Here is a 25,987-nt window from a genome sequence, read left to right as displayed (position 1 = left end):
CTTTAACGTTTTTATATATTTTGTGGTATTTGAAATGTTTAAAAAAAATGTGTTTTTTGTTCTTCAGCTCTCGTGCTTGGAATTTCAACTACTACCTGGTTACAGGGCTTATATAATTTAGCAAACAGGCTTTGAATTGGAAGTCAGGATGAAAGCTCAAAAAGAGACAGCATGAAAACGAAGATAAGTAAATAATAATAACATAACGCACTTCCAGATTATCTCTTTTTTGGTTGCCAGTGGCAGTATTTTCATTGGAAGTTTGGAAATACAGAGAATAGGAGCAAAATACTAGATACTGGGGGTCAGATTGGTTCGCAAAGTGAATATATTTGCCCTGTGCATGGTTATATTTATAAAGTTGAATAAGTGTGGTGAGAATGTCTATAAGAGCTTTTTAAATGTCAAAAATTCGCAAATTTCGAATATTTATGCGCACACTGGGGGCCATTTATAATGTTCGCGCAGCACATATTTTTCGCAAATGGTTGTATTGCGCATGTTTTTCCCTGAACGCTAATATATTGCACTGCTCTGCCCGTCTTTCTGTTTTTTGTGAATTCCCAGTGTGAATACATTATCGCAAATGAGATGGGAGTTTGCGCAAGTGTATCCCAAAACTTATGGGGTTATTTACTAAGCTCAGAAATTCCCTGAAATCTTAAAAATTTGTGATTTTTTTTTTTTTAATAAAATCGGACTTTTAAAAAAATCACAATCTTTTTGGGAATTTATTAAACCCCGAGGGCTAAAAAGCCCAAATATAAAACCACGGCATCTCAAACCTGTCGAGGTTGCATAAAAGTCAATGGGAACAGTCCCATTGACTTTTGGTTGTGTCGGGGGTTTCAGGCAATTTCACAATGTTTTCGGAGCTTTCGGGTGAAAACTACGAAAAATTCAGAGGTTTCAAGGAAAATTCACAAATAATCGTGAAAATCTGCGTTTTTCCCGCAAAGCAAATTTTCGGGAAAATGTAATAATAAATAAGCATTAAAAACCCGAGCGAGTTTGTAGCAGCCGATATTGAGATAAATTCAGACCTTGATAAATAACCCCCAATGTGAAACATTCATTAAATACCTTCAGTCCCTCCGACCTACTATTTTCATTGGTTTAACGGCAATTGCTGGGATGATTTTATGTCTAGCCAACCAAAATATATGTAAAATCTTTGTGGAACAAACTCTGTGGGGCTGATTCACTAAGGGTCGAATATCGAGGGTTAATTAACCCTCGATATTCGACTAGGAATTGAAATCCTTCGACTTCGAATATCGAAGTCGAAGGATTTAGCGCAAATTCTGCGATCGTGCGATCGAAGGATTATTCCTTCTATCGAACGATTAAATCCTTCGAATCGAACGATTCGAAGGATTTAAATCCAACGATCGAAGGAATATCCTTCGATCAAAAAAACTTAGGAAAGCCTATGGGGACCTTACCCATAGGCTAACATTGACTTCGGTAGTTTTTAGCTGCCGAACTAGGGGGTCAAAGTTTTTTTTAAAGAGACAGTACTTTGACTATCGAATGGTCGAATAGTCGGACAATTTTTAGTTCGAATCCTTCGATTCGAAGTCGTAGTCGAAGGTCGAAGTAGCCCATTCGATGGTCGAAGTAGCCCAAAAAATACTTAGAGATTCGAAGTTTTTTAACTTCGAATCCTTCACTCAAATTTAGTGAATCGGCCCCTGTGAGTAGTCCATGTGGGCAAAAGTCCATTTCTTTATTCCAAAACGGAATGATGTGGTCTTTCATATTTACATACTGTGCAGCATTTAATTGCACTTAATGGTATTCTTTACCCCCATTTGGAATTAATAACTTCAAATTGGTACAGGTGCCTCTCCCATTGACTTATACAGGACCTCGACAGGTCTGAGATCGCGGATTTTCAGATTCAGACGTTTTGCAGCATCAGGGTTTACTAAATCTCGTTTTTTTCCCTCTAAAATTCGTTTAGTTAAAAAAAACAATTCCACAATGGTGGAATGATGTTCCACCATGCTTAATTACATTGTAATCGCCATGTCATAGACACAAAGACATTTTTGCTTTTACAAATATGATGCCAAAAAGAAGGGTCCTTTTGTACTTATGTTACTATTATATTAGTGAGAAGCATAATGATAACCTTTGCAAACAATACTTCTTGGAATAAAATTTCACTCTGCACATATTTGTGTGAAAAAATGTTTGTCCATTTAGTGATGTCATGGGTCACCCAAGATCCACAGGACCCACAAATGTGGCAGTAGCTTTCGGTTGCAAAGGAGTTCTACCTCTGCGGGTTAGGCTGGGTTGGGAGGATATTTCTGTCCATCCAGCAACTATTTTAGTAGCATTTAAACTTTTGGCTCTTTCCCCTCTTTTATGACAGGTTCTGAAGAGCACAAAGGTTGCACACATAGTTTGTGTTTGTTGATTTTTTTTTATTATCAATAGTTGAAATAATTAAGTGCTATGCATTTGCACCCCAGGGTAAACTGTGATCTACGCATAATCTGAGCGCAGAGTCAGGAGAAATGGCTAGCCCTTGCACTCCCTAACTTGCTTATATGAATGGAGCATAAATTAGAAGGTGTGGGGGGACACAAATTTGGTATCATTTACAATGTGCAAAGTGTAAAAGGCTCCTTTTCGGAGCACAGAAAACTACGGCACAGATTTCTGTGCTCCGAAAAGGAGCCTTTTGCACACTGTACCTGTATTGTAAATGACACCTAATTTGTAGCATCTCTACCTTAGGTCTTTGTTAAGTTCAGTTCACATTTAATGGTTTATTTCTAATTGTTTCAGCTATCGCAGCACCACCAGGGTGACTAGACCTGCCAATTCACCACAGAGACCAAAAAGACGTATTCATAATGAATGTCACGGCTAGTAAATAAAGAAATCAGATTATTTAAGGCATATTACCCAGCCCCACTTTACTATTACCAAGCCAACAGGAGAGGATTGGCCTGTTAGTCCAATCCGCTGATCAGGAGACAATCTTCACAAGATAATGCAACCAACCAGTCTGTGAATAATATGATCAGAAAGAAATTTGCCCAGTGTTGATAAATGAACCCCCACTGACAAAAGTGAGATATTTTGTTCACTAACTGTTTTTTTTCTCATTAGATAAGAACTCAACACAACCCAGACCCAGCAATAAACCTGAAAATAAAATTTAAATATTAAAGTATTATTATTTTCAAATACCCCACATGATTACTTTATTTAAACCTTAGCCCTCTATTTCAAACTCTGAAAGAAACTTTTAGGCATTGAATTAGTTTGTCCCTCATGCGAGTCGGTTGAATACCCTGCTATATCCACCCATCAGTTTTATGAGAAATTATTTTAATATAGAGACAGTATTCTGTCTCTATATTAGTAGCACTACGGTTTAATTCCACAGAGAGCTTTCAGCTTGTTCTATTGTATATAGCACAAGGAAGAACGTGTCATCCATAATCCTTCTTCTTAATGTTACTAAAAGAATATAGAATATCCTATACAAAGATTAATAATAAATGTTACAAAACTAATGTGGAATGTCCTATACAAAAGTACCAATTAAATAAACCTTATATTGTCTAATACACTTCTTTGTTTTAATGATACACATCCATTATTCTAAAAAGTGAGTGTAATAAAATCTTACCCTGGTGGGGTTCGTGGGGGTCGTCGGGGACCTTTCGCCTTGCCTCTTGTTTTAAGACCTGGCGGCATCTGAGTAGCTAAGGGCTCTTCACGAGGCCAAAAGGGGCTGCTACAGGCGGAAGCAAGAGCCAAGACCAGGGTGCTTGGCATCTGTTCTGACTTTAGGGTGCCAACTGTTACAGTGAGATACTTGGCCTTCTCACTGGTGAGGCGTGAACTATTCAGGTAATGATCTACTGTTTTACTCGAAGAAATCTAGCTTTCATTTGAAAAAAGGCGTTTCTGTTCATTTTAAAATAGTCAGTATTATTTAAACACACTATTACGAGTAGGTACATTTAATTGTATACCCTTTTCTCATATTATTGTCTGCAAAGAATTAGAAGCTTGCCACAATTAAATACACAATCATTCCAGCATTGGCAAAATACTTTTCCTTTCTTAGTTTACCACTGAATCAGTGACCTAGCTTTGTCCTTGCTCGCTATGAACAGATGCAACTCTGTATGCATGCAACCAAGCAGTGGGAAAAGCAGACTGGCATGCTTGTTGTAAAGATTTGTACACGGTTAGGCAGAGCTTTAAAGGCTGAAATAGTGAAATAGAGATGCTATTATATTATTTAAGAGGGGGAAATTTTAGAATTCCCCATCCTAGTAAATTAAATCTTTTTGCAGACATGAAATTGTATGAGAACAAATGCAACTCTGTATGCATGCAACCGAGCAGTGGGAAAAGCAGACTGGCATGCTTGTTGTAAAGATTTGTACACAGTTAGGCAGAGCTTTAATGGCTGAAATAGGGAAATAGAGATGCTATTATATTATTTAAGAGGGGGAATTTTAGAATTCCCTATCCTAGTAAATAAAATCCATTTGCAGACATGAAATTGTATGAGAAAATTAAAGGGCTAATGGGATTCTATGTCCTATTACCTGGGACTTCTATTGTAATGTGTGTGGCTTATTTTTTTTCACTGAAAATAAAATCTACTTTTCCCTTTTTTACTGTTAAAAAAATTGCATATCTTTAATGCACCGTAAATGCTTAAATACATGGCCAAATGGCAAACTAGCAAGTAGTGTCAGCCAGATGCTCTGTGGCATCTTTCATTATACCGACTCCAGTCCCTACAATAACAGAGAGAGAGATATTGTTTTTGTGTATCAAGAGATCTTCATACACACAATGGGTCGTAAAAATGTACTAAAAAGACTTCTCCATGGAAAAAGCACAACAAGTCCCTGGTGGCACCACTATGGCTATTTCCAATGCAGCTGCTACACTTCAGAGACAGAGCTGGCCTACTGGGGGCCTGTAAAATAGGCCATGTGGAACGCAACAGATCTATGATCGTTGTATCCAGTTCCCTGTACACACTTCCCGCAGCAACGTTCTTAATGGGCAGTAAAAAGAAAATAACTTTTGTAATTAAAAACGTACTTTTGCAGCAGGAGTTTATGGAAATTAATGTGTGGTTGAGAGATTGGTGTAGGGAGGAAAATTTTGGTACTGGGCTGATTTCTCAGTCGGCTACAGACACTTTGCCAGGAATGGGTTGCACCTCAATGATAATGGTGCAGTCAGGCCCAGATTTGCGGCAAGGCCGCATAGGCCGCGGCCTAGGACGGCAAAACATAGGGGCGGCATGCCGCCCAGCCACATTATGGGGACGTTCGCGTCCCCGTTCAACTACACCAGCTGCGCCGGCGTTTTTTCGCCGGGGCGCTGGGAAGGCGGGCGCTAGGACCGCGCGGCCGTCTGGTCGGACCGCGCGGCCTAGGGGCGGCCGGAAATGAAATCTGGCGCTGGGTGCAGTTCCTTTGGGGGAGAAAATGGCTAGAGGGTTGGAGAAGATTTTAAACTAGATGTGGGGGGGAGGGTGAAGTAAGGGATTCCGTAGAAGACAGATTAGATGAGGTAGTGGGCATAGTAAGGGAAAATGGGGGAGAAGGTTTGGTTGGATATATTTTTAAGGACAGGGAGGACCACATGTATTTACACAATTCTCAAGCTGGTACAATTATTAAATACATTATATGTTTTCATATGCAAGAAGTTACCTCTTCAAAAAGTTGTATATTTCTTGCTTTAAGGTCTCCTACTATAAACCCCCTTAATGTCTAATTCAATTCACAGGGTTATTTCACCGGCAGTGGTTGAAGATGTAATTTGTTCATTATTAAATGTATGTTTGTAAATATGAGCCTGACTGGTAAAATGGGAGAGCTGGAGGTGCTGGTGGGAAAATATGATGTGATTGGTGTGGCCAAAACATGGCTGAATGAGTCACATGGCTGAATGAGTCGCATGACTACGCAATTAATATTAGTGGCTATACTTTGTTTCGTTGGGACAGAAACAACAGAAAAAGAGGAGGGGTTTCTCTGTTTTTTTAGACAGGATTTAAAAGCATAGGAATATGCTATAGACTCCCTAATGTAAGTGAAGTGGAGGAGGCTAAGCTCCTGATGCAAATAGAAAAGGCTGCTAGTTTTGGGAAAGTAATGATAATAGGGGACCCAGATATTAACTGGGGCAACAGTACTGCCAGGACAGTTAATGGGAACAAGTTTACTTGCTGCATGCCAATTTTATGGCACATGTTTTTGAGGAGCCAACCAGAAACCATGCTCTACTGGATATAGTGATCTCTAATGACCTAGAATGTATACCAAATATGCATGTAATTGAACCCAATTCTAAAGATTGCCATGATCCTTTTTATACAGCCAAATGTCTACCTACTATAGAAAATAGTAATTAAATGGTTACATGCATTTAATTCTACACCAGTCCAGGTGTCAGCCCAGGTGCAAGAACATCCAGGGGATTTCAGCAGGCCGATTTACTGCCCTGTGTGGCTTTGGATGAAATGAAATTCTAATTTTTCAAAATGACAGTGCCTTGTACTTGATCCCAACAACAATATAATTCCTTATTGGAGGAAAAGCAATCCTATTGGGTTCATTTAATGTTTCAATTATTTTTTAGTAGACTTAGGGTATGGTGAGCCTAATTACAGAAAGATTCCTTATCTGGAAAATCCCAGGTCCTGAGCATTCTGGATAACGGGTCCCATACCTGTATCAGGTTATGGGTTCTTACTTCTTTTCTTATAAGCCTTCCAGTGCAGGTTTTTTTCATGCATTCCGCCACATGGGAACACATGAGTTGACATAACCCATTCTCATTTACTTTCGGAGCTTCAGTGCAGTCCAATCAGTATGGGCTGCATAAAGAAGAATATTTTATGTTAAATTATGAGTCCCTGTGTGTTGGAATGCATTAAAAATTTTGACTTTAAAGGGCAAAAAAAGGTTTTAAGCATTTCCGTCTCTGTGATTTCATGACAGACATCATAAGAAAAGACTGGATGGAACCATAATAGAATATTGACTGCAACATTCCTAATCTGGCTAGGACATTATAATTTCAAAGGGAAAAAAAGTGGGGAAAAGTCCATCAATCTCTGTGATTTCATGGCATATATCATAAGACTGAACTGGGTGGAACAATAATAAAATATTGACTATGACATTCCTGATCTACCTAGGTGAGGTAGAGAGAATGTGACCGGTTAAACCAGATTTTCACACTGTTAGGAAATAAAAATATCAATAAGGAGGAGCAGATTATGTGAATCACAGCGTTGTAAATTCTCTACAATGGTAAAACCTGTCTTCTAACTCCTCACCCAAATGAACTTCATTGTCTTACACAAACTATGCATCTAGGCCTTCTCTCTCACTTGGGTGTGAGGTTTGGTTTACAGCTGCAGATTAGAAGGCTATACTTTCACACAAACATGAAGAAAAACAATAGCTTGAAGAAGCAATATGCAATCTACTTCTATTGTACACTTCTTATTTCACTTATATTCTCTTAGCCTACTTTTTCTACTTATCTTCTCTCTTCTACTTTTTAGATGTAACTTGTACAATTGGGCCTCTGCAACATGTAAATAAATCTAAATTAAAATTATCTGTGATTTCAATTATTACAATTATTTCAGAAGCAGCGATAAGCATGAAAATAAGTATTCAATTTATGTGTGAAGATGGTTACTTTTGGGCTACTTGTTGGTGGTATCCCTGGGTAATCAGCATATTTGCATATTTTTTGTGGTTTGAGTACCCTCCGTTTATTTGTGTTTCTGAAGATGGTTACTTGACACATTGTTGCTAATAATAAGTTTCTCGCTCTCCATTTCTGAGAGAGAAAGGCTTCTTTATTTTGAGGTCAGTTAGAAATGTATCCACATAAAAAGATTGATCAATGCATATTCCCTGGTCCCATGTTTTATAAGTAAGTTATTATGTGTAGTGAATACATTTTCAAAATCAGTGGTTTTATTTAAATGTTTATAAACATTACCAAACCATAAAACCACAAAGAGATAAATATGGTGGTCCTTAATATTTACCTTCAGGGCCAAAACTAGGGGTAGGCAGCAGGCCCGGGCCAAGCCAGCCCAAGGCAACCCGGCCGGCTGCTTCGCCCCCTTGCTGGCACGGCCCTGACTACGCATGCGCACGCATCCGGAACTGCGCATGCACACGCATCCGGAACTGCGCATGCGCAGTTGCATGTGCAGGATATTAAGAGCCGGGCCATCACATAATGCGCAATTTGACGCCGGCACGCATGCGCAGAAGCGCCAATTGCTGTGCGCGCAGAAGCGCAAAAAGACAGGTAATGAAGGGACCGGACATGGGGTAGGCTACAGAGCAGGTAGGTGCCTGGCGCTCCCCTAGCTTTGCGCCCTAGGCACGTGCCTACTCTGCCTACCCCTAGTTCCGGCCCTGGTAGGCAGAGTTGGTGCCCATCTAGGGAACAATCATGGGGGTGGCACACTTTTAAGTGGAATTTTTGTTTCTTTTTTTTTAAACCCCAATTTGGCTTGGCCATTAATAGTTTTTCATTTGTATAAACCACCTGTTCCAACCCCCTCTTGCCCGTGATTCGTACTGTGGGCATCACTACCCACCTCGCTCTTGGCAGCTGCTGGCACAGGTAAACAGATTATATGATGGATGTTTGGTTGCTGCTGGCACAAGTACATATTTGGAGGCAATATTGTGGATTTTTAGTCTGATTCTGGCACAGATACAGATTGGGGGCAATATGAGGGATTGTCTGCTGCTGGCTCAGGTACATGGGGCAATATGGTAGCTGCTGGCACAGGTACACAGATGTTTAGGGCAATATGATGGATTTATGGCTTCTGCTGGCACAGATACAAATTAGGAGCAATATGATGGATTTTTTTGGCTGCCGCTGGCATAGGTATAAATTGGGGGTGACAATATGATGGATTTTTTGTCTTATGCCAACACAGGTACAGATTGGTGGCTTGGGGGCAATCTGAGGGATTCAAATAATAAATCTGGAGTTTAGGGTCTCTAAGTAGAGAGTGATTACTTACCACATAAGGGAAGCACCGCCCTGAGCCCTCAGCACTGGGAGCGGACAAACCAAAGAAACCTTTGGAGCAGGCACTCAATGAAGGCAAACTTCCACCAGGCAGATACATTCAGAGGGAAGAGTTTATTGTGTCCACAAATTAACTTTATCTGAATTTATCTGCCTGGTGGAAGTTTGCCTTCATTGAGTGCCTGCAATCTGAAGGATTGACTGTCATTGGCACAGGTATAACTAGAGGCAATATGATAGGTGCTGGCACAGGTAAATGGGACAATATGATGGCTGCTGGCATAGGTAGAGGGGGCAAAATGAATGGTACGGTGGGAAATGTTTATGCAGGACCAGGTGTGGGGCACTGATTGAAGCCCTTGCCTAGGGTGCCAAAATACCTTGGCCTGGACCTGTTTACCTTTATTGGTTTAGAGACTTTGTGATGATAAATGTGATACTACAGCCCCTACTTAAATATATGCACTTGTAAAGGATGAATTACTAATAAAACATAAGGCCACGGAACATGTAGTTAGTCTTGGAGTTCTTCAACAATCCCCTTTGTAGGTGTGAATTGGCTGCTGCGGCCTCCTGAAGATCTATGATATCCTCTGGATAAACCTGTAGGAAGTTTTTGAAAAGGTTTAGCTTAATGGTCTTAACATATTCTGAATGCCCCAGACCTAATTTGCTGTAGACCTAAATGCTTTTTAACAGTTCAAATACACTTACAAAATATAGGCCTCTAGGCTTTACTAATAACCAGTTTAGCAAATAAAGCTAAATGAACCATATCTGCAGAAGTAGTGATTTGGACAATCCATGGCAGTCAGTAACGTAACTAGAGGGGGGCGTGACGCGCAGCCGGGCCCCCCTCCGTACGCAATTTTCCGACTGCATTTAAGTGGCGTGCCGGCTGCCGGGGGGCCCTGAGGGGGTGCGGGCCCTGGCCCGCTTGCACCCCCTGCTCCCCCGGTAGTTCCGCCACTGATGGCAGTACATGTTAAATAGACTGTTTGATGTAAAAATAGTACTTAGCAAGGCAGTTAGTTAGATGAGTGCCACATTCATCACAGTAATTGCAAAATTATGACCTCCTTCCCTCTACAGCATGAAGTGTGTGTGTGTATGCATGTTAACATAAATAAATAAACATCTGATTAATTTCTGTCCACAGAATGAAATATCTGATCAATTCCTGTCCTCAGAATAAAAAAGTTAGTCACTTCATCTTGGAATTAGCTATAGTATGGTGCTCACTGTGGAATTCTAAGACTTTAACCTTTATATTTACTCATTTGTGACTTTCAGTTACTTAATCTTTTGTTCTGTGGCTCTCCAGTTATCTTATGAGTTCAAAAACTGAGGGGTGGCCAAACAAAAATGTTTCATGTATATGGAACATTGTTACCAAGAAAAAGGGAGATCCATCAAATGTGCAAAGGGGGACTATACCATAGTCTGAAAACTGTTATCTGGTAGTGTAAGGCTTAATTAGACAACCAACTAGTAGTTTGAATGGCAGATGGGACCTAGATCAGGGCTGATCTGTTTTCTGTTTGCTGAAGAAATCAGGCTGGAGAACAGAAACCCAAAAGCCACTTAAAAATATTACTAAATTGTCTTTCTCATACTTAAGGTTAGGGTTAAAATAAAGTGAATTACTGCTTTATTGGTTTTCAAGTTTTATTTGTATATGTATTTATTATTTTATTCTTGTAAAAAACCATAACTGACAGCTATATGGTCAAAGTTAGAGAGGTTGAGGCCCCAGGATATTTTGAAAAGGCTGGAAGCCCTTTTTCTACGTATGTGCTTCTACTAGCACACACAAGCTGTGAAGCTGGTCCATACTACAAATTGAGATGTGCACTTAAAATATATAATTTAGTACTTTTTGCTCAAACAACCAAAAAAAATAAAATTAGAGTGAAAGTTGGTAGGGCTCAACACTCAGTCTGAGCCTGAGTAATGTACTGTAGTTCATCAAAAAGAGTTGGAGAGACGCAGGGTGCACTCTGTTGTGCTCTGCTCTAAGTTTCTATAGTTTACTTTGATTTATTCGACTGTCACTAGAGTATTACAAAGAATGGTTTGGAATGATGGTCCTTTAACATTACTGTTTTATTCAGCAACTCTTGCTTGTTTACCTAATGTCTCTTGTTAATAAAAAGCACAGCATATATTGCTGGTTTTATATAGATGATAATTATGACGAAGATGGGATGTGTTAAATTTACACACTGCATAATGAAGAGGTAATGGAAATTTCAAGGTGCACCAATTAAAACCAAATATATTACTGTGATAGCTTGAACTTGAAGTGGTGACTTATTGATCAGATTAGCAGAACACTCTCAAACAGCTCCACAACCACAAATGGCTCCATTATATCACACATTTCTGGAAGCTACTCATTATTTGTATTTAAAACAAATTACTTGAGTAATGGGTAGTATTCATTTAAATATAATAATATATACAAATATATACGGTATATAATATATTTTTTTAACAGTCTAATTTAATCACATTTTTCCGTAACCTAATAACCGCATTCTGAAAAAGTATTGGGAAAAGGTTTACTCCTTTGGGAATCTGTTCAGCAGTTGCTTGCAACTAGGTCAATGGATTCAAAAAGTAGCCCAGTTTGTATTACAGTGGCTATACACACGGGTGCTCTTCACTTCCTTACCTTGTGCATCAGCAGTTGCAATTTTTAAACATATCTGATAATCTGCGTCTGCGAATCAACAGGAACAAATAATGATCTGTCAAAATTACCCTGGCATGCATGCCCATATGGTCAAGTATACCTTTACCAGGGCAGCTGTCAGGGGGGACAGTTGTAGGGGGCGACGGCCACGCCGCACTTTCTTGATTAGCCGGGCCCCCCTGCTTTCTGAGAGCTGCTGACTTCGGGAAGGCAGGGCGGGAGCACAGGGGGAGGTATCTTCTGTCCATTACTTCCCCTTATTGTTCACTGAGTTTAAGTCCCGGTTGAGCTGCTCAGGGATTGGATAGCTGAGGTTTGAACTTCTCCTCCAGCTCATCCAATCACCATGCAGCTTTACCAGGACTTGAAATTCTGTGACCAATAAGGGAAGAAAATGCTGTCACTGAAAGAAGATGCAGCCATCTGTGCTCCCCTCCTCTTTTCTGTAGTTGGCAGCTCACTGACAGCAGGTGGACCACACTAATGAATTAAGTGTAACATGGCAGGCAGGGCAGCCATCAGGGGGGGACAAGGGGGAGAGTTGTAGGGGGCCCCAAGGGTAAGGGGGGCCCCGGCCACGCCACACTTACTTGATTAGCCGGCCCCCCCATCTTTCTGAGAGCTGATGACTTGGGGAAGGCATGGACGTTTAAGGGGCCCTGGCCACCAATTTTCTTACAATGTGGGGGGGGGCTGGCCACCAATTTTGGCCACCGATTTTTTTTTCTCATGTGGGGGTCCTAGCACCAATATTTTTTATGGGGGGGCCCTGGCCACAAATGTTTTTTTATGGGAGGGCCCTGACGATCAATATTTTCTTATTAACATGTGGGAACCATAGCCACCAATTTATTTTTTTTAGTGTGTGGTGGGGGGTGGACCTGTGGGGTGGCCTGTGGGGCCCTATGATTTCTGATGGTGGCCTTGCTTGCAGGCAAACATATAATAGTTTGTTAATGACAGAATGCACCTTTCCACTTGCCCCACGATCCAGAGGAAGGCAAAAAAACACATCTGAAGCTTCTCCAATTTGCCTCAGAGGGAGAAAATATTCCTTCCTGACTCCAAGATGGCAATTAGACCAGTCTGTGGATTAACTTGTACTATGAGCTATCTTCACAGCTCTTAAGCTGGCCATAGATGTTGAGATTTTTAAAAGATCCGATCCTCATCGTGAGACCACGATTGTCTCAGAACGATCGTACGAATTGACCATCAACTAAAAAGACCAATTTGCCAGGAAAACAAAGGGGAGCAGCCTGCTTGGCCCTGCAAACATACATAGATTGCACTGGGACCGACAAAGATTTTTTAACCTAGCCGATCAATTTCCTGACAGATGTCCGCCAAAAAATCGTAAGATGGTCGATCGTTCGAATCCCACTAACCGCACGATAATTTCGAAGGATTGGTCGGACTTCGCTAAAATCGGTCATTCGGCAAGAAGAATTGTCGCGTCTATGGGGAGCTTTACTGTAAAAATAATCTTTAGAATATTTAGACAGACGCTCCTTTCGCCTTATCAGAATGGGTGCCCTCAGCTGGAAGGACGTAATGGTAAATAAAGCATTAGAGATATAATAATACGATCCCTTTATATATTTAAACATAGTTATCATGTTACGCCTTCTCCAGGATCAACAAGACAAACACAAAGCACAGTCATTCTTCATAGCTGTGACTTTACATAACTTTTACCATTTTAGTTGCCCTTATCTGGACTCTATCTAATTCAATAATATCCTGTTTGAGCACTGGAGACCAAAATGATACTGCGTATTCTATATGGGGCGTTACCAGCATTCTGTACAGTGGATTCTGCGAATCTATGCCCCTTTTAATACAGCTCAAGACTTGTTTGCCCTTGCAGCTAACTGCCATTGCTTGCTACATCCAACTCTACAAAGACTCCAAGGTTTTTTCCATTATAGATTTACTTACTGCAGTCCCATTAAGGGAATAATTGGCTTGTATATTTTTACATCCCAGGTACATGACCTTACATTTATCGATATTTAATCTCGTCTGCCACTTAGCTGCCCTGATTGCCAGCTTGTCAAGATCCTGTTGCAAGGATGCCTCATCCTGGATGGAATTAATTGGGCTGCATAGTTTTATGTCTTCTGCATACACTGATACATTACTTACAATACCTTCCCCTAAGTCGTTAATGAGCAAGTTCATTAGAGAGCCCTGAGGGACCCCACTAAGAACCTTACTCCAAGTAGAGAATGTACCATTAACAACAATGCTCTGTACCCAACCCTGTAGCCAGTTTCCTATTCATGTGCAAATTACTTAATTAAGACCAACAGTTAAGATGGCCATAGATGTTGAGATTTTTAAAAGATCAGATCCTCATTGTGAGACCACGATTTTCTCGGAACGATCGTATGATCGCAGTGTCGGACTGGCCCACTGGGATACCAGGAAAACTCCCGGTGGGCCCAGGTGTCAGGGGGCCCTTGTGCTGCTAAACTTTTGTCTTATTTCGTGGCCAAAGAGGCTAAATAGATTAAATAATAGATTATAGTATGTAAAGAATAGAGACTAGGAGAATAAAGGTTGAGTGAGGAGAAGAATAATAATAGAATTGAGAGTGGGCCTCTGGTCTAAGGTTTTTGGGTGGGCCCCTGGTGTCCCAGTCCGACACTGTATGATCGTGCGAATTTACCATCAACTAAAAAGACCAATTTGCCAGGAAAACAAAGGGGAGCTGCCTGCTTGGCCCTGCAAACATAGATAGATTGCACTTGGACCGACAAAGATTTTTTTGACCTGGCGATCAATTTCCTGACAGATGTCGGCCGAAAAATCGTAAGATGTACGATCGTTCGAATCCCACTAACCGCACGATAATTTCAAAGGATTGGTCGGACTTCCCTAGAATCGTCGCGTCTATGGGGAGCTTTATTTGTGGGACACTGTATCAAATGCTTTGGCAAAATCCAAATGGATCAAATCTACTGCACCGCCACTGTCCAGCTTCTTAACCTCATCATAAAACATCCCTTATCCTCCATAAAGCCGCATTGGTTATTGAGATTGTAATGCCTTTTTAAATATTGGAATTAGATCGGCTTTCCTCCAATCCATTGGTACCATACCAGATGAAACAGAGTCTGAAAATGTCAGAAATGGAGGCAAGTTTAAAACTTCAGTACCTGAAGGTGTATTCCATCTAGCCCTGGTGCCTTGTTCACATTCGTTTTGAGTAATGTTCCATATCCTGTGTCAGCCACTGACAACAATGCAGTTATCAGGTAGGTCTTGGAACTCTGCCAAATAGATACGTTTTGCACCCCACGTGGTGGTCCCTAAATTGAAGTAAATGTCTGCTGAACCTTGGTTTCAGTTTGAGGGCTAGATCCTCCCCTGCCACTAGCTTGCGGCTTTTAAGAGAATGGACCAACGTCCATTTTTTTAAAAAAAATTAATATAAAAATAGTGAAGGCAAAGTAAAATTGTATGTTTAGGTGCACATCTCTGTGTCTTCTGTCTGCTTCAATGAAACAACACCTGCGCCAATGCACTCGCGTGCTTTGATTTCTGAAGTTGCTCGAAGTTTCCTCACCAGTAAACTTCGGGCGACTTCGGAAATCGAAGCACCGCGAGTGCATTGGTGCAGGCGTATTTTCATTAAGGAAGACACGGGGAAGCAGTTCGGGGAGATTAGTCGCCCCAAAGAAGAGGTGATTAGTCGCCGGGCGACTAAATCTCCCCGAATCTCCAGGCGTGCCCTTACCCTAAAAGGCCGCTGTTAGCATTGATACAAGAGTTGCTAATATTCCATAGATACTGCTGAGAAATGTATCAACTAAATGTTACAAAATTGTAACCGTTTACAGTTTACAGTCTGCACCTGCCAGACTGAAATATTAAACCTTGATTTTGAAAAAACTGGAAAAAAATCTTTATTTCTGGTAAAATCTCTGAAACGAACGTGTTGGAAGGTGAACAACTCCTTCAAAGCAGGGCCGGATTTACATAGCGGGCGCCCCTAGGCCCACTGCCATTTGTCACCCCTGTCCACTTTTTGTTGAATCATCTGGCTTTGCAGGGGAGCCAGCAGCACTAAGCACACTGCACAGCTAGGCTGGCCTGATAGGGAACTGAACCCTGTATACTTGTATGACTGCAGGGCTGTGATTGGCTATCCCCCTCCTACTTTACTTCTGGCAGGGACCCCTTCAACACGGACAGGGACCAGTGAACATCTATGGGGAGCGCCAATAAAGGCGCCATTTTTAAAGATAACATTACCTCCTTGCCCAGAATGAAAACAACCCTATATATTATTCATCGTTGCCTTCAAATTTCTGTTTTTATTTATTTTATAGGTCTCCTTTAATATGACAATACAGTATATACTCCATGTTGGGACAGTCTTGTAACTGGGTCGTAAATGACCTTTGGTTTCTAATGTTTGTCTGATTGTAAGCAGCAATCTCATTCCTTCATGGACTTTGATCTATGAGGCAACTACTCCGGCCTGGGCTGGCATGATGCACATTCTGGCAAATGCTAGAGGGGCTGTTATAAGATGTCACTCTTTTCTGTATTGGGTTTATCAGGACATTCGGCCTTGTTGTAATTGGATTACAATGAGGAGCAATGGGCTCTGACGGGTCGATCACCTTAAAAATTAAACCTTCGATCGGGAAGATCCGTCGGAAGCCCCCATACACGGCTTGCAGGAATTGGTCTAAAGGACAGATATCTGCAGTTTTAATCTGCTTGTGTATGGCCATTTTAACAGTAGTCAGCCAGCTCAGCAAAGTAGTCAGCAGGTGAGCAGGGGCCTAAGCTTAGGGAACTGTTCCAAACCGTTAAAAAAATCATGAAAAGTCAGCATATTTTTTAACTGATGTATATTGCAAAGTTGCTTGAAAATGAAAATCGCCTGGGGGAAGGCACACGCGGTGCTTCGTTTTCCGAAGTCGCCTCATGAGGAAACTTCTGGAGACTTCGGAAAATGAAGCGCCGCGTGTACCTTCCCCCAGGCTAATTTCATTTTAGCCAGCAGTAGGCAGGGGGAAGGCAGTTCGGGGAGATTGTCGCTCCAAAGAAGAGGAGATTTGTCTTTGGGGTGACTAATCTCGAATCTGCTCGTGTGGCCAGACCCTACGGGGCATATTTATCAAGGGTTGAATTTGAAAAACTTCAAAATTCGAATTTAAAAAGACCAACTGAAATTGAGTCGAAGTTTTTTTTTCCCAAATAGATCCGTTTTTGATCGAATAGGTCTGTATTCGAATTGAATTAATAGCGCATTTAATCTAATTTGATTCAAATTTTCCTCCCAAAAAATTTAATTATTCAACTTCTAAAGCAGCACTGTGAAGGGGGGGGGGTCGCCGATCCTGTAAACCCCTAAATTGATACATTTAGTTAATACATTTCTTATCTTTGTACCTGCTGAGCAGAATCTCTGGGTTTTATTACAGGCAGCTGTTTAGAATTGATACTTGAATAGTTGCTAATATTCCAGAGATGCTTTTGAGAAATGTATCAACTAAGGGTCAGGCCACACGGGCAGATTCGGGGAGATTAGTTGCCCCAGCGACAAATCTCCTCTTCTTCTTCTGGGCGACAATGTCCCCGAACTGCCTCACGAGGAAACTTTGGTCGACTTCGGAAAACAATCGCCGCGTGTGCGATTTTTAGCCAGCAGGGGGAAGGCAGTTCGGGGAGATTGTGGTCCTGAAGAAGAGATTTGTCGCTGGGGTGACTAATCTCCTCGAATCTGCTCGTGTGGCCAGACCCTTAAGGGCATATTTATCAAGGGTCGAATTTCAAATTGAAAAAACTTCGAAATTCAAATTCAAAAAGACCAACCGAAATGAAGTCGAAGTTTCTGTCGAATAGGTCTATTTTCGGCTTAATTTGAAGCGAATGAATAGCGGATTTGATCGAATTTGATTGGAAGTTTTTCCAAAAAAAATCTTTGATTTTTCAAGTCCACCAATTGACTCCAAATAGGTTCTAGGAGGTCCCCCATAGGCTAAAACATTGATTCGGCAGGTTTTAGATGGCAAATGGTCGAAAGTCGAATTTTTAAAGAGACAGTACATGCTAGATTTCGATATTCAAATTTTCTTCAAATTCGAATCGAATTTGGTACACAAGATAATTGAAAATTTACCTCCACCTTTGATAAATCTTCCCTTAAATGTTAAAAAATTGTAAGAGTCTAGAGTCTGCACCTGAAACTTTAATCTTAGATGGAAAAACAGTAAAAAAAAAAAAAAAATGATGGAAAGTAATTGAAAAAAAGTCTTTATTTCACGAGAACAACCTGAAAAATGCTGTTTGGAAGGTGAACAAGCCCTTTAAGTTATGTGTTTGTGGAGGTCACCTTTATAAAGGTGTATAAAAGTTTAAGAAGACATGAGAGAAGTATAAATAAACAATACATTGCTCTTATATACAGATGTTAGCTAAGCTCTGCCACTAAAGAGACAACCACTAAGGATCAACCCTCCTCCCACTCAGGTGCAGCCTGTACTAACGCACCCGCTCAAGGTGCAGCTACGTGCACGCGACTACCGCGCGCGTTCCCTTCAGGTGCGAGGGGACGAGCTAAGGCGGGGAGACTGTACACGTGCGGGCCAATCAGCTAGGAGGTAGGCGGTCACGTGAGTTTGGTACTGGGATCGCGCCCCGAGATCGGTGTGTGAGAGGATAAAGGAGGAGGCGGCGGTGAGAAGCATCTCCGGAACACCGGTAACTACCGGGATGGTGGTGTATTGGGACGGGGGAGACAATGATATATTTGAGGAGAGGGGGAGAGGCATCACTAGTAACTACGGGAACATATAGGGGTCAGGATAAGAGTCCCAGCTGCGCGTAATAAGGGCATCGTTTCTGTATGTCATTTACAATTCTGCTTGTGGTTTAACAGCGGCTTTATTGCGGGACGAGGGGAGAGAAGGTCGGTGTTCCCGGCAGGTAGACTTTATGTCCGCTAAATACATGTGAATGTGTAGCAATACCGCCTGCAGCTTGCGCTGCTCTTGTGTCCCGGCCGTTCTGTTCACTTTAGATGCGTCTTTATTGCCTTGTACTCAATGAACATGTGCTGCTACTGCTGGTGCTGCTGTTACTACTAGTGGCCGGCGGCTCCTCTGCTTTCCGCAAGGTGAACGTGCACTGCGGTGTCTTTCTAGGAGGCTTCTACACTCACACACGGGTTTGTTTGCAACTGTCTTATTATAAAGTACAACTCTATTGGACACTGGTTGTCCTGTGTATGACTCACATAAGAACTCTATAGGCGCTCTTCTCCATGTTAAAGGGATCCTGTCATCGTAAAACTGAAATCCATTTCTCAAAAGAGCAAACAGATTTTTTTATATTCAATTTTGAAATCTGACATGGGGCTAGACATTTTGTCAATTTCCCAGCTGCCCGTGGTCATGTGGCTTGTGCCTGCACTTTAGGAGAGAAATGCTTTCTGGCAGGCTGCTGTTTTTCCTTCTCAATGTAACTGAATGTGTCTCAGTGGGACCTGGGTTTTTACTATTGAGTGTTGTTCTTAGATCTACCAGGCAGCTGTTATCTTGTGTTAGGGAGCTGCTATCTGGTTACCTTCCCATTGTTATTTTGTTTGGCTGCTGGGGGGGAAAAGGGAGGGGGTGCTATCACTCCAACTTGCATTACAGCAGTAAAGAGTGATTGAAGTTTATCAGAGCACAAGTCACATGACTGGGGGCAGCTGGGAAATTGATATGTCTAGCCCCATGTCAGATTTCAAAATTGAATATAAAAAAATCTGTTTGCTCTTTTGAGAAACGTATTTCAGTGCAGAATTCTGCTGGAGCAGCACTATTAACTGATTCATTTTTTCCCATGACAGTATCCCTTTAAATGGGATAGCTTGGGATAGAGTCCTGCAGCGGGTCGGTTACCGGCAAAAACCTGTGGTACCCTGCGGGTTGCCGGTAGAAGTTCCAGGTGCGGGTATAGACGCCGGTCGGCAGTTCTGCGTGTCGGGCCGCTGGTCTTCTCAATAGCGATTGTTACTACTTTTTTCTGATCACGCCTACTTGCGTACGGTTTACAGTGACAGCACTTGCTTATTCTTGATGGTCATCGGTTTTGGATAAGGTACTTGCGGGTAAGAATGCGGGTCTTGGTGGCGGATGGCAGGTTGCGGGTACGGGTTCAAAAAAATGGACCCGGGCAGGACTCTAGCTTGGGATCTTCTGAGGCCTCCTGTGTGCTGGTCCATCTAGAGCAGGAGTCCCCAACATTTTTTTTTAACTATAAAGCCACATTGAAATGTAAAAAGTAGGGATGCACCGAATCCACTATTTTGGATTCGGCCGAACCCTCTAATCATTAACGAAAGATTCGGCCAAATACTGAATCCAAATTTGCATCTGCAAATTAGGGTTGGGAAGGGGAAAACCTTTTTTACTTCCTTGTTTTGTGACAAAAAGTCACGCGATTTCCCTCCCTGTCCCTGATTTGCATATGCAAATTAGGATTCGGTTCAGCCGAATCTTTCGTTAAGGATTAGAGGGTTCGGCCGAATCCCAAACCGAATATTGGATTCGGTGCATCCCTAGTATAAAGAGTCAGGGAGCATGAAAAAGTCCATGGATGTGCCAAAAAAGGCCTGTGATTGGCAATTTGGTAGCCCCTATGTGGATTGTTAGCAGGATCAGATTGCCCAGATCCGCCACCTGGATTTCTTCCTTGGGCTTCTGCCTCAGGGCCCCCTCCAGACCCTGAGGGCTACTGCCTTAGGGCCTCTCGTCCGGCAACCACGCTGCCGGTCAAGTGCGCACTCGCACATGCGTGTCAGCACAGCTTTTTGCCGCGGCCACTGACACGCATACGCGAGTGCACACACAGCGGGGAGGGAAGGTTGCAGGGCAGCAGCCCTCAGAGTCTGGAGGGGGGCCCTGAGGCAGAAGCCCCGGTGGGCCCTGAGCCCCCCAAGCCGACTCTGATTGTTAGTCTACAAGAGGCTCTACTTGGCATTAAACTTAGTTTTTATGCAATTAAAACTTGCCTGGAATTAAAAAATAATCACCTGCTTTGTGGCCACTGGGAGCAACATCCAAGGCGTTGGGGAGCAACATGTTGCATGAGCTACTGGTTAGGGATCCCTGGTCTAGAGAATTGATGTATTTTTTTGGCACTGGTGATCTGCACGTTTGGAAATGCACTTTGCTGAAATACACTGCATATTTTTAACATGGTGGCCAAAGTCTTGCAAAATGATTTACGCATTTACACTCGGTCACTCGTTTTTAAAAATGTAATGCGTGACCTTGCCCTGAGAATACAGGTCTTGCATCAATATCAAGTTTAAATAATTGTGATGATTTTCTAATAGGACAAGTGTTTGTAGAAATTGGGCAGAAAAATCATTGTGTGCAGTCGAAAACTTTCTATATACAGGGACACCAAAAATGAAAGCGTTTTAAAGAAATGAAAATATCATGTACTGGTAAAACTGCTGTGTTTGTTTCAGAAACACTAGCATAGTTCATATAAACAAGCTGCTGTGTAGCAATGGAGGAAACAGAAAAAAAGCTATATGGCACAGGTTAAATAGTGGATAACAGATAACATTATGTTCTACCGAGATAATCTGCTGTGTAACCTGAGCCTTTTCTCCTTTGAATGGCTGCCCCCATTGCTACACAGCAGTTTTTTTATATATACAATATAAAGCAAACATACCAGTTTTACCAATGCAAGGCAACACTGCATTATATTTTTATTACTTTAACACACTTTTATTTTTTGATGTTACTGGTCCTTTAAGGATTAATAAAATTTCATTTAAAATCAAGTTGGAATTCATGTATATGAAAACATTAAATATTGTGGATGTTGGACACATATAGAAACACACGCAGTGATTGTAACAGTAGTGGGTGCATAGTTTCTCATAAATATCTATACTATGTATCATATGGATTTTGCCCCTGATGAAGACCAGGTTTTGTGGTCGAAACGCGTAGGGCCAATCACTGGGCCCATTGCCAATATGTAAGTGTTTTTGATAAAATAAAAATGTTGACTTTTTATATATAAATGTGTGCAATCCTTATGTTTTGAGTTTTGTTATTTATAGAAGAAGGCTTCATTTGGGCTGTCTCCAAGGGATTGGCACCTCAGTACTAATTATGGGAGTGCGCCTTCCAAATTGTAGTCCTATCCAGGGCCGCCATTGGGGGGTGGGGAACTACTGTCCCATGCCCGAATGATTTGGGGAGTTAAGGGGGGCCTTACTTGCATAGCCGGGCCCCTGCCATCAGTGAACTGCAGACTTCGGAATGTAGGGCTGGGTGGAGTTTCAATGGCTGCTTCTTGCTTTGTGCACTCTGATTCGCCATGAAGTGTAAGTCCAGTTAAAAGCCGCATGGGGATTGGATGGGTGAGGTTTGAAACTCCCCTCTACTTTATCCAGCTTTACTGGGACGTACATTTCACTGGCGAATCAGAGCACAAGAAACTGAAGATACCTGCACCTGAGCTCCCTGGCTCCCTTTTTTTTTTTTAACTTGTAGGGGCCCTCACCAAATATTTTTTTCTTGGTAACTTGTAGAAGCCCTGACCACTAATGCTTTTTTTTTAATAACTTGTAGGGGCCCTGCCCAAATATTTTTTTTATAACTTGTAGGGGCCCTGCCCAAATATTTTTTTAATAACTTGTAGGGGCCCTGCACTAATGCTTTTTCTAATAACTTGAAGGGGCCCTGGACAAATGTGTTTTTTTTAATAACTTGTAGGGGCCCTGGCCACTAATGCTTTTTTTTTTAACGTGAAGGGGCCCTGGACAAATGTATTTTTTTAATAACTTGAAGGGGCCCTGGCCACTAATGCTTTTTTTAATAACTTGTATGGGCCCTGACCACTAATGCTTTTTTTTAATAACTTGTAGGGGCCCTGGCCCTAATGCTTTAATAACTTGTAGAGGCCCTGGCCACTAATGCTTTTTTTCTAATAACTTGAAGGGGCCCTGGCCACTAATGCTTTTTTTAATAACTTGTAGGGGCCCTGACCACCAATGCTTTTTTTTAATAACTTGTAGGGGCCCTGGCCACTAATGCTTTTTTTAATAACTTGTAGGGGCCCTGGCCACTAATGCTTTAATAACTTGTAGAGGCCCTGGCCACTAATGCTTTTTTTTTTTAATAACTTGAAGGGGCCCTGGCCACTAATGCTTTTTTTAATAACTTGTAGGGGCCCTGGCCACTAATGCTTTTTTTAATAACTTGTAGGGGCCCTGGCCACTAATGCTTTTTTTTTTTTAATAACTTGAAGGGGCCCTGGCCACTAATGCTTTTTTTAATAACTTGTAGGGGCCCTGGCCACTAATGCAGTTTTTAATAACTTGTAGGGGCCCTGGACAAATGTGTTTTTTTTTTTTTAATAACTTGTAGGGGCCCTGGCCACCAATGGTTTTTCTTAAACTTGTAGTCGGTCCTTGGCCACCAATTTTTTGTTTTTGTTTGTAGGAGGCCCTGACCATCAAAACTTGGGGGGCCCTGGGCACCAAAGTTATTTTTTTTTAACTTGTAAGGGGGCACTTAATGTTTTAACGCTTGTGTCTTGTTTGGCGTGATTTCAGATGGCAGCCCTGGTCCTATCTCAGTCCAGACTGAGATTGTTTAGACTCTGTGCCCTTGTGCCTTCTTTGGATCACCTCCCCATGAATAGGGATCTGTACTGCATGCACATGCGCGATTGCAGCTCCTCCAATACACCCCCCTCTCCTCCAAGCAGGTCTGCCAGATGGTGTCCCTCAGACTCCAGTCGGCTTCTCACGTTGCTGCAGGCAACAGCCTGTGCTACAATGATCATATAGAATGAATGAAGCTACCCAGGTATCTCATTATTGATTTTGCATGCATAAAAAAAAAAATATATATATATATATATATATATATATATATATATATATATATATATATATATATATATATATATATATATATATATATACACATTTTTTAATTTTATTTTTTTTAATATATAATTATGTTTTGGTTGTTATGGCAAGGAGAAAATAGTGTTGTTTTGTTCAGTGAATCCTGAGCTAGTTTTGGTGTTCATATAGGAAATAAATTGTATAGATGACTGTGCTTTTGATATTGCTACAGTGAAAGAGATCCTAAAGCTGATGGGTTGTCTGTGATCTTGCCATGTTTACTCTGTGGGTTTACTGTAGGTAACGTTGCCTTTAATCAGTTAATATCTATTGCAATGCTTGTGTAATACACCTTGTCTATGACCATAAAGTAGTTTGTAAGGTAGTTAAGTACCTTGCAGTAATGCCTTGATGGTCCCCGTGTAAAATGGTGTCCCGATATAGAGAGGGTAACTTTCAGAAATCGTTCTGAAAAGGTCTGAATACAATTTAGAATTGTTGCACCATCAGTAGTGATTGGTCCGGGGATTAGTCCATTTGCTGTATGGTGGTTCGAAAGGCTATTTTTTTTCCTCCCCCCTGTGAGGCTGAATTTGCTGCTGTCCTAATGGCGCATTTGCTTGTCTTTCTCCGGATTAATTTGTAGATTGTTTTGCTTAATTCACTTATGACTTTTGTCATCTTAACTTTTTTTTTTTTTTTTTTTTAATTTGTTGGTGCTTAAAAACATTTTGTTTTCTAACTGTTAACTACTTGCTAAGTATTCAATCAAATCCTTAATATTATGTGACTCTAAAAGTTTGGCTTGGAATGCTGCACGTTTTCATTTACATTATGCACATTTGTGATTTTGGAATTTATGGAATTAGGGATCTGACTTGGTTTGGTTGTCCTCCATATATTTTGCAGAGGTTTCAGTATCTGTCCAAATCTAGACAGTATAGGTATGGGACCTGTTTTCCAGATTGCTCGGGACCTGGGGTTTTCCGGGTAATAGATCTTTCCATAATTTAGATCTCATGACGCTGACACATTTTATTACTGGTATAGCCTTGTATACATTGTATTAGTTATGTGATGGAACTTGGTGCATCATAGGACTTATTGGCTGTATTGAAATACGGCTTCAGGAAAAATGGTCCCAAAATTATCTGCATTGTCCATTTCTGTGTGTTCTTTTTCTGTCTGTAATGATGTACCAGCTCAGACCATTATTGTGGGGGGAAGGGGATTTATTTATCCAATTAAGCATTTACAAAGGCAAGTTTTGCATAATTGTTAGGGAGCTTTGCAGACTCTTTGGCTCTTTTTAGCAAAGCTTGGTTTAAGCCATTGCAAGGACACACTGTTGGATCAAAATAGCTATCACAATTTGAAAAAAAAAAAATATCTTCAGTTCAGCTGCTTGTTTTTGGCTAATGTTGCAAGGGCGCTGTGTTCATGAAGCCCAGGAAATCTGTAATTACATGGTAAGCCTAAGACCAAGACTACAGACAGAATGGAGTATAACTGAATTGTACCTTTTAGGAGCTTTAAAAATTTGAGCTATTTATTATAATACAATTAAAGTTGAACTTGTGTGTGTCCAAAGCAAACCTGCTGCAAATGATGAGCTGCACTTGACATTTCTCCCCAAACGCCTTCCCTGACTCTGCGCTGGCTAAAATGAAAAAAACGGCGGCGATAATCACACTCGGCGGTCGTTTTCCGAAGTCGCCCAAAGTTGCCTCATGAGGAAACTTCGGAAAACGAATTGCCGCATGTGATTTAGCGGTGGCGTTTTTTTTCATTTTAGCCGGCGCAGAGCGAGGGAAGGCGTTTGGGGAGATTGGTAGCCATAAATCTCCCCAAAACGACCAAATCTCCCCAAAACGCCCAGTGTGGCCTGACCCGTAGATGTGTGGCTTGTTAAGCAATTGTCTCCCCATACAACAAAGGTTTGTGTAAGTAAGGATAGTTGCTAGGGAGAATTAGTTGATGGAAGGGTAAACGTATGCTACTGAATGTGTAATCAAACAAAAACCTCAAAACAAGTTTCATTTAATTATTTCCTTTTGTGTTCTAAATGAATGAAATATAATTGCTTTTAATCAAACTTTACGGTGACATCTTGATTATGTTGTATGTATTACTTGCCCTTGGAGACTTAAGACAGTTCACCTTTATTAAAAGCACTTTATTAGAAGCTATTTTTTAGTCCCCATGTTTTTGCTCTGTGTGTCTGTTGCATTCCAACTTGGTCAGTTCATCTGCTGCCACATAATTCCTTGTGTTTTGTAAATTGATCTGCTCACCATCGTTGA

At 41.3% G+C, this 25,987-nt stretch overlaps 1 protein-coding gene across 9 annotated transcripts in view; it reads left to right on the top strand.

Annotated features, from left to right (window-relative positions):
• The first annotated feature begins 18,333 nt into the window (after positions 1-18,333).
• The window catches only part of strbp.L (spermatid perinuclear RNA binding protein L homeolog), a 121,786-nt gene continuing 114,132 nt past the window's right edge, over positions 18,334-25,987 (top strand). For 3 of the 9 annotated variants that reach the window (XM_041572058.1, XM_041572059.1, XM_041572055.1), the window contains exon 1: positions 18,334-18,514. The gene's annotated coding sequence lies outside the window, so the exon portion shown is untranslated. 9 annotated transcript variants of the gene reach the window in all.

This window comes from Xenopus laevis, chromosome 8L (genome assembly GCF_017654675.1).
Source record: "Xenopus laevis strain J_2021 chromosome 8L, Xenopus_laevis_v10.1, whole genome shotgun sequence".
In the NCBI taxonomy this organism is placed as follows: domain Eukaryota; kingdom Metazoa; phylum Chordata; class Amphibia; order Anura; family Pipidae; genus Xenopus; species Xenopus laevis.
This window is presented reverse-complemented; position numbering and strand designations above follow the sequence as displayed.